Raw genomic sequence first — 8,050 nt, forward strand, 5'->3', positions numbered from 1 at the left:
GATGAATGGAAGCGATGTCATGCCCAGAGAGAAGACAAATGGACAAAATGAAAGCTGACAAAATGGGGAAGATATAAAGGAAGTACACTCGGCAGCGTTAGCCATGTGTAGACTTAATTGACAAAGACAGCTAACTTCCAGTAATTTAGCTGATGAAGCTTTTCAGGATTGCTGGCTGCACACAAACTCACCAACGGGCCTAGCCAAGATGGTGGCGGAGAGTGTGTTTTGTTAACATTGGAGCCCGCAGTCGGCCGTCCCAAACACACACACGCACGCACACACATTGCCACTATCAACGAGTGAGAGGAGACAAAGTGCTGATAGTGCTGTTCCCATTGCAGGCCAGGCCAAGGCACGGTGACATGCACGGCTGGCTGGAGCGCTGACGCTAACATGACATGCTAGCCACTAGACACGCCGACTGGTGATGATGAGGAATGTTGTCTGACCCTGACGAGATGTAGATTTCAAGCCCACCAGGGATATATCGCATGCAAAATCAACGGTCACACTTGTAACGCATGGCCTCTGAACTTGAAAGGTCATACAAAAAAATCTCATTGTAATGAAGGATTTTTTTTTTCTTCTCAACATTGCGATTATGATTTAATACGAGATTTTTTTCCCAAGGTTCTCTTCCCATGTATTTTTTTTTTACAAACACAAGTAACAAGCTCTATTAATTGCCTCCAATGATTTTTTTTCCCACCTCACTGAGCATAGAGGGGAGGAGTGAGCAGCTACGCACAGAGGCGGGAGGAAGCAAGACAAAAGAGTCACTGCAAACATTGATGCCTGCGTTGAATAAACATTGTCCTTAAAAAAAAAAAAGGGAAAAAATGTGCCAACGAGTACAAGTTAGCAACAAGGACAACATGAGTAGCCCATGGGTCTGTTCTAAAAATAGCTCACCAGTGATGGGACGCTGTTAATTGTTCAGACCGGTGGTTGTGTTATTACTTTGGCTAATGTGAAACGTACTCTTGGTTGACAGTTCAACAGTGCTAAACAAGACAATCCACTCACCACTATCCAACCTTTTTTGCTCGGCCCCGACACCTATTGGAAGATGGCCGTGCCGTTTACCTAGCGCCGCTCCGGCATTAGCATTGGAAATATGCCGCCAGATAAGCTCCGCTTGCATTGGAACTGACCGGCGACCGCGGATTTAGGCGAGTAGGACTACATTTCCCATGATTCTTCAACACGGAAGCAGGAAGTAGACTATCCCAGGTGATCTGGGACGTCTGCTCACCCTAAGCCTTTAACCTTTAACCTTTAAACAAGAGCTTTTTTTCTCTCCACAATTTAAAACAGTGTCTTAAAAGGTCTCTGACATGATTAGGCCAAAATTGCTTGGCACCAGCTGAGATCATTCAATTTGATCAAATCTCACCCCAGACCACATTCAGTCAACAGCAATGAAAGTCTCTTCCTTTGAAGGCAATTCAACCCCCCCCCCCACCCGAGTGTGAGTGTGTGCGCCATAAATAGCTTGAGGAGGATGCAGCGAAAGCTCGACGGACGAGGGGCACGGAAGGCCGACGTTGCGACTGACTGCTGCGGCATTCCGGCCAAAGCAAATATGCCGGCAACATGTGCTGCAAGCAAGGAAAGAAAAACAAGGAATTGTGACAAAATTGTATGGAAAATGCTCCATTACAAATCTACTCCAATTCTGGTGAGGTTTCCCGCCCTCAAGTATATCTGCTGATATTGCACTGATATTTCATCACGACTATGTCCTCAAATCTCTACTTGTACGCCTGACATGTGTCTGGAATTGTCTGGAAAGCAATCAGTTTCCTCCGAGGAAAAGCACACGGGATAAACAAATGAAAAGAAGTGAAAAGGAGAGGAGACGTGATAGCAGTCAATATTTCTTCCATATCAGAAGTCATTTTGCCGTGATAACTTGGTGTGCCACTGGATTAGGTCATCGTCCAAGGTGTTTTTTTATTTATTTTTTAATCTTTTGATAGATCTTGGGTTTTAACACCATAACTATCAATGTTACGTGTTAGTCCATCATTGGTGGGGGCATTCCGAAGGTAAAGTTGTTGGGTTGTTTTAAATACACAAGATTTTTTTTTTACTTTTTGTGCTGCATATTGAGTTTATTGAGTTCACTGCCAGACTAGGGCTGAATGATTTTGAAAAATAATTGAAAAGCACTTTCTTTTCAAGGGCATTTTCCGACAAATGCAAGCAATAAATTAATCTGTATGACATTACAGATTACATTACATTACACAATGAACAATATCATTTTTATTATACTATAAATGTTTTGGTTATGTGGGCTACACACACAAAGCTAAATGAGCCATGAATTCATAATATAAAAGGCAGTTTATTCATCAACTTCAATTAGAGTTGTAAGCCAAATCTCAGCTTTCCAATTTGAAAATTGTCGATTTGATTTGATTAATCGTACATTAGAATTGCATGAAACTTTAACCCTCCTGTTAGGTTGATTTGTCAGCAACAGCAATAATCTTCCTCGGTCAATTTGACCCAGGCTATGTTTAATGTTGGAAACACATCCCAATAAATATTATTAACCACATTTGTTGCAAATATTAATAAATATTATCGAGTTTAATTATGAAATTCTGCTATTTGTACTAGTCCTTTAACTTTGAAATGGGTCAGTTTGACACGCTTTGTGTTTAATTTTCCAAAAGCATTCCAGTACACAACAGTAACCATTTTAATTGTCTGTTGATGAGACATTTTATACTAATTTGTAGTTTCTCAATTTTAAAATGGGTCAATTGGACCCGCGCTATGTATGTTCCAAAAACATTTTGATAAACATTTAATAGTTATTCATTTAATTGTGAACCATTTTGATTGTCTGTTGATGAGAAGTTTCATAACAAAAAAGTAAATTTGTAAGTTTTCACCCTTATCATGTTTTTAAAAAATATTCCAAAACAAGCCAATAAACATTGTTTATAGTTTATTATTACCTGTTTTCATTGCACGTTTGTGGAAATTAACCTTTTTTTTAGTCTGTTGACTACTAACTGTTGTTTCATAGCAAAAAAATATATATATTTGTTGGCATCCATAGAACATTTTCACAGCTCATTAACTGTTTTGATTGCAAATATGCCAAAATGAACCATTTGTTATGGTCTGTTGGTGGCAAGTTTCATAGCAAAAAAAAAAAAAAAAGACATTTGTTGTTAAACTTGAAAGTGGGTCATTTTGACCTACAACATAAAAGAAGGGTTAAATACAGAAAATGACGGAGACCGGCACAACCAAAGCAGGGTACGAGTCAGTATACAGGCCAACAAAATGATCGTGTGCTGACTGAACCGATGCCACGTTACAACACAAACTGGCATGCAAATACTATTTTCTTGCTATATTTGCATATTCAAATTATCACCCTCCCCAGTTCATCATCGCACAATCCTTCATGTGACCTCCTGTGGCGCCAAACCTCCTCCCGATATTGACCTCTGTGCTCGCTCCTTTTCATGCAAACATCTTCAACTAGAACAGATTGATGAGTGTCATATTTGGATGGTGGCGCACGGCGGGGGGGGGGGGGGGGGGCTTGGGTAGGTATCATTAATCAAACTCTGCGGCGATGTGAGTGAGGTGTGTGACGAGCAGTCTTTGTAGACTTAAGGGAGTCACATGAACGAGTGCGGGCTGCAAAAACGGGGAGGAAGGCGGGCGACATATTGCTTTCACCTCATTACATTGTCACCACCAGCGGCCAATCTGGGACTCGTGGGCTGGAATGCAGCCTGCTCGCACCCAGTTTGAGGGAAAGCGGGCCACGGCGCCATCTCCACTGGGAGAGCAGGCGAGAGAATGCGGCGCTCGATCGCGATTCATATTGAAACAGGCTTATGCTAATAGCGCCGTTTGACTGCACTTCCGTCTGTGTGCGTGGTCATGAATCCTTCATACATGTGCATGCATGACTGACTGCTCAAATTAGCATTGGAGAGCGTTCGTACAGCGTGTGCACTTCTGCACGTGGTGCAGGCTAAGCGTGTGTGTGCGTGCGTGTGTGTCGCAACACCACGCTGAGGGAGGCTGCCATTTGTTTGCGCTTGGCCAAGAGAGAAGTTCCGGCTGCCAACGACCCGCCACGGCGAGTGGGGGAGTACACGAAACATAGCAGAGAAGAGGGATGTTTTTTTTTTTAAAGATTCCATTTGTTCATCAGATTACATAAACTGGATTAACACTGCAAGTGTTTTTCTGTTTCCACGCCTTCAGAGATAAAATGAATTTGTTCTGTGACTATGCGTGTAACTCAAGGAAATGCCAATAATCACTTTCAGCCGTCACCTCCAAAAAACACAGCAAGGTTCAGATCCTTTCTCAGATTCTCAGTACAGCAGTAATATTAATCATTCTTCGCAGAGGATTAAGAATATAGTGAGTATCGTTATACAGCCTGTCTATATGTTTAGCTGTTTACAGGTTAGCGGGTAACAACTTCATCGCATAGATGCTAGTCATTAGCTTATAGTGTTTCCCATCATTTAGTCATCTAAGCATCTCTGGGAGCTAATCACTTCAGCACTAATATATTAGTCATTCCATCAGAGGATAAAGAAGATATGAATATGAAATTCCATCCAATTTTTTCTCTTTACGCTGCCATATCCCAATTGTGACAGCTGAATGTAAAAAAATTCTGATGTGTCATTGGTGGTCAGAAATACAGGGACTGAATCGACTATATGGCAAATATAAAGAATTTACATTTAAAAAAAAAAGACCGCTTAAATAATTGAAGTAAAAAATAAAAATGCAACAGTAGGAAAAGAGGACGTATAAAAGTAAATACAAACACTCATACACACACACACAGTGGTGCAGACCTCACTCTCTATTTCATTCAGACCTGAGGTGATCAGGTTACACGCACACACACTTGTCTTTGTATCATCGTGGGGACATCTCATTGACAAGATGCATATCCTAGCCCCTTCCCCTAACCCCAAACATCAAAAATGATTGCCTACCCCCATTTCTTACCCTAACCTCAACCATAACCTAATTCAAACCTAAACTCTAAAACCAAGTCTTGACCCTCAAAAAGAGGTCTGAACTTGTGGGGACCACCAAAATGTCCCCACAATTTTAAGTTAGTCCCCACAATGGTAGTTAAACCTGGAAAAACACGTGTGTATGGGCCCCACGATGTAGCAAAGACAAAACCACACACAGAAGCAAGTCCCACAGGTTGGGCCCCGCCAGTTCAATTGAATTATCGTTATCGTACACCCAGCGCAGGGACCGAGACCGCTCACAATCCACACCTTGCACATGTGGCCCTGCAATGGAACCAAAACACACACACGTGAGATCACACACACAATCTCCTCCCTCATGCAGGCGGTATCACTTTTTCGACGTCCCACGGCAGGCAGGGCAGGGTCCCATTATGGTCATCACTCACAGTCCGTATTGATCAGCCACAGTGCAGTCGTCACGTTTGTACTGCTGGCTTTGTGAGGACGTACACACAAACCATCCAAATCGAAATCATAAAAGATCAATAATAATGGTAATAATAATAATTAACAAATCTAAATGAAAACAAACTTTCAAAAGCACTATGGAGCCGTTTAACAATTCAATTTGAACCTTATCTGAAATCTCCAGAAACGACATGAGATCACTTCACCTAGAGACCAGAACTAAATCCATTTGTCAAATTGGAGCAGTCTTACAAGGCAATATTATCATGATTATGAAATCAAAACATCTGACATAAACACATTCTTCTGTCAACCGCATGACGAATGTGTCTCATTATTACAACAATTCCACTCGGTCGCCGTGTTTGACATTTTCATCGCCGCCTGCCATGAGTCCTCCCACCGGAGGAGGGAAACCCTGCTTGATGTGTCACGTAACCAAAAAAGGGAAGAAAAAAGGAAAGGTCGCTGGCCTGCTTCTTGGTTCGGCGCGAGAGCGTGAGGTCGACAGAAGAAAAAAAAAGAGAAAGAGAAGATGCTGGGATGAGAGAAACAGAAGGCAAGAGGGAGGAAAAAGGATGGGAGAGGATGCTGCTGCCATGGTAACCAGCGGCACCTCAGAGAGGAACGACACCGCTGTGGGGAAAGACCCCACGTGCAACATCACACACACACACACATCTACTGTGAGTACATAAAACTAAAACACAGTCATGTATGTTTCATTGACGCATTCCTATTTTGGTATATTGGAGTCTTTTTTTTCCATTTTCATCTATAATAAAAGATGCAACGTTTTCATGTTTAATGAACACATGCCCCTGCCTGCTACGGTTGACTAACTGTACCAATTGAACCATTTCCGCTCAAGCCCTTGAAAATTCTATTTTTTGCACCCTCCTCACCAATCTGAATATGCGCGCTGCAGAGCCCCCCGAACCCCCCCAGCTGTGGCGAAGACGACGAGGCGCTCCCCCTCCCTAACATTTTCACACGCAATACAAATCCGTTCTGCGTACGCGTGAGATTTTCACCGATGCTACTTTTATTTTAGTGTATTACAGATTAAATCCAGTAGAGTCTACGAATTCAAACGACTTAAGGGTTGTTAGCCTTTAGTCTATTAGCTTAATGCTAAGGCTAACAAATAATGGGAAATGCTATTTGACGCGCTACCGCTATATAAAAAGCATCTATGTCGCGAATTAAAGGATATTTGAACGCAAACATACGGAGCAACGCATGGAGTCACAGAACTCGCTGTCATAAATTCTTTATCCTCTGCAACAAACAACTAATATTAGATCCCTCCATGCAAAATACTGTGTATCCGTCTCTGTCTTATAGTACCTCAAGGTCACCAAGACGGGCACAGTAGTGGCCATGCAATTGATGGAGCGTGACAAACTGCTTATGTCACTACTGTATGTTTTTTTATAAATAACATGGAGGGCTATTTTCCCTCATTGAAATACACATTACATTAACATTTATGGACAATGTAGAGTTTTTAATTAACCCAACATGCGCGTAAAAGTTGTTGTACTCCACTTGTAAGGGAACATGTTTCATGCAAAGACCAATGGCTATTTATAGCTTAGCGTGTGTCAGAGGACCGTATATGAGCTTCATCGCGCATGGAGGCGAAGACAGTGATGATACAGGACAGGCGTGAACGGCGCAGTTGGTATTAAAGATGTTGATGAGGGGAAAAGGGCAAGCATTAGATTTGTGTTGGTTAAGAACACAATTGCTCGTTAAGTCAATTGCGTTTATATATTGATTTTTCAAATTTGTTCCCACTGCAAATGAATTGAGCCAAATGCCTGATCTGACCATACAAAGCAGCCTTTTTTTTTGTAATACACCTCGAAAAACACCAAAAAATAGATTCCCTTTTTTTTCTTCTGACCGCCATCTTTTCATGCCTCACGTCACAAGGAGAGAATTAAAGGGAGGTCAACAGAAGGGAGAAGCAGATGCTCGCGTGTGAATAATTATTATCCTGATGAGATTCGACCAGAGTGGCACGATATTCGGGGAGTACCTCACGACGCTGGAGAGGCGGGGAAAGAAGCGAGACAAAGGGTGATTCTTTCTTCACGACTCAGTATGTGGGTTAGCCGCGTCCGCTCTCTCGCTCTCTCTCCTTCATCGTCCTACGAGGCGTGAGAAAGTGGAACCGCCCTCTCATCTTGAAAGATGTATGAAGCGGCATCTACGGCGTTGGCGGCCATAGTGTTCTGCATCCTACTGTTGGAGAAGATTAGCGGGGACGAAGAGAGTAAAAAGTAGAGTCAGTTCTGCCTTGAGTTAAGAGTATTTCAAATCATCTTTACCCTTTGAAATAAACGCCAGTCAGGCAGTAATATTAGACATTCTTTGCAGAGGATTAAGAATATATGCCTGTGTGAGTATTGTTACACGGCCTGTCTACATATGTTGCTGTTTGTGTTCAGATATGTATAGATGGGTATGGCCGTTGCTAGAATTGTAAACAACATTGCCACATAGATGCTAATTGCTAACCTATGTGCCTATGGATTTTTCCTATTGATATTAGCATTCAGGTGGTGGAAGCA

The sequence above is a fragment of the Vanacampus margaritifer genome, chromosome 16 (assembly GCF_051991255.1).
Source record: "Vanacampus margaritifer isolate UIUO_Vmar chromosome 16, RoL_Vmar_1.0, whole genome shotgun sequence".
NCBI classification, from domain to species: Eukaryota; Metazoa; Chordata; class Actinopteri; order Syngnathiformes; family Syngnathidae; genus Vanacampus; species Vanacampus margaritifer.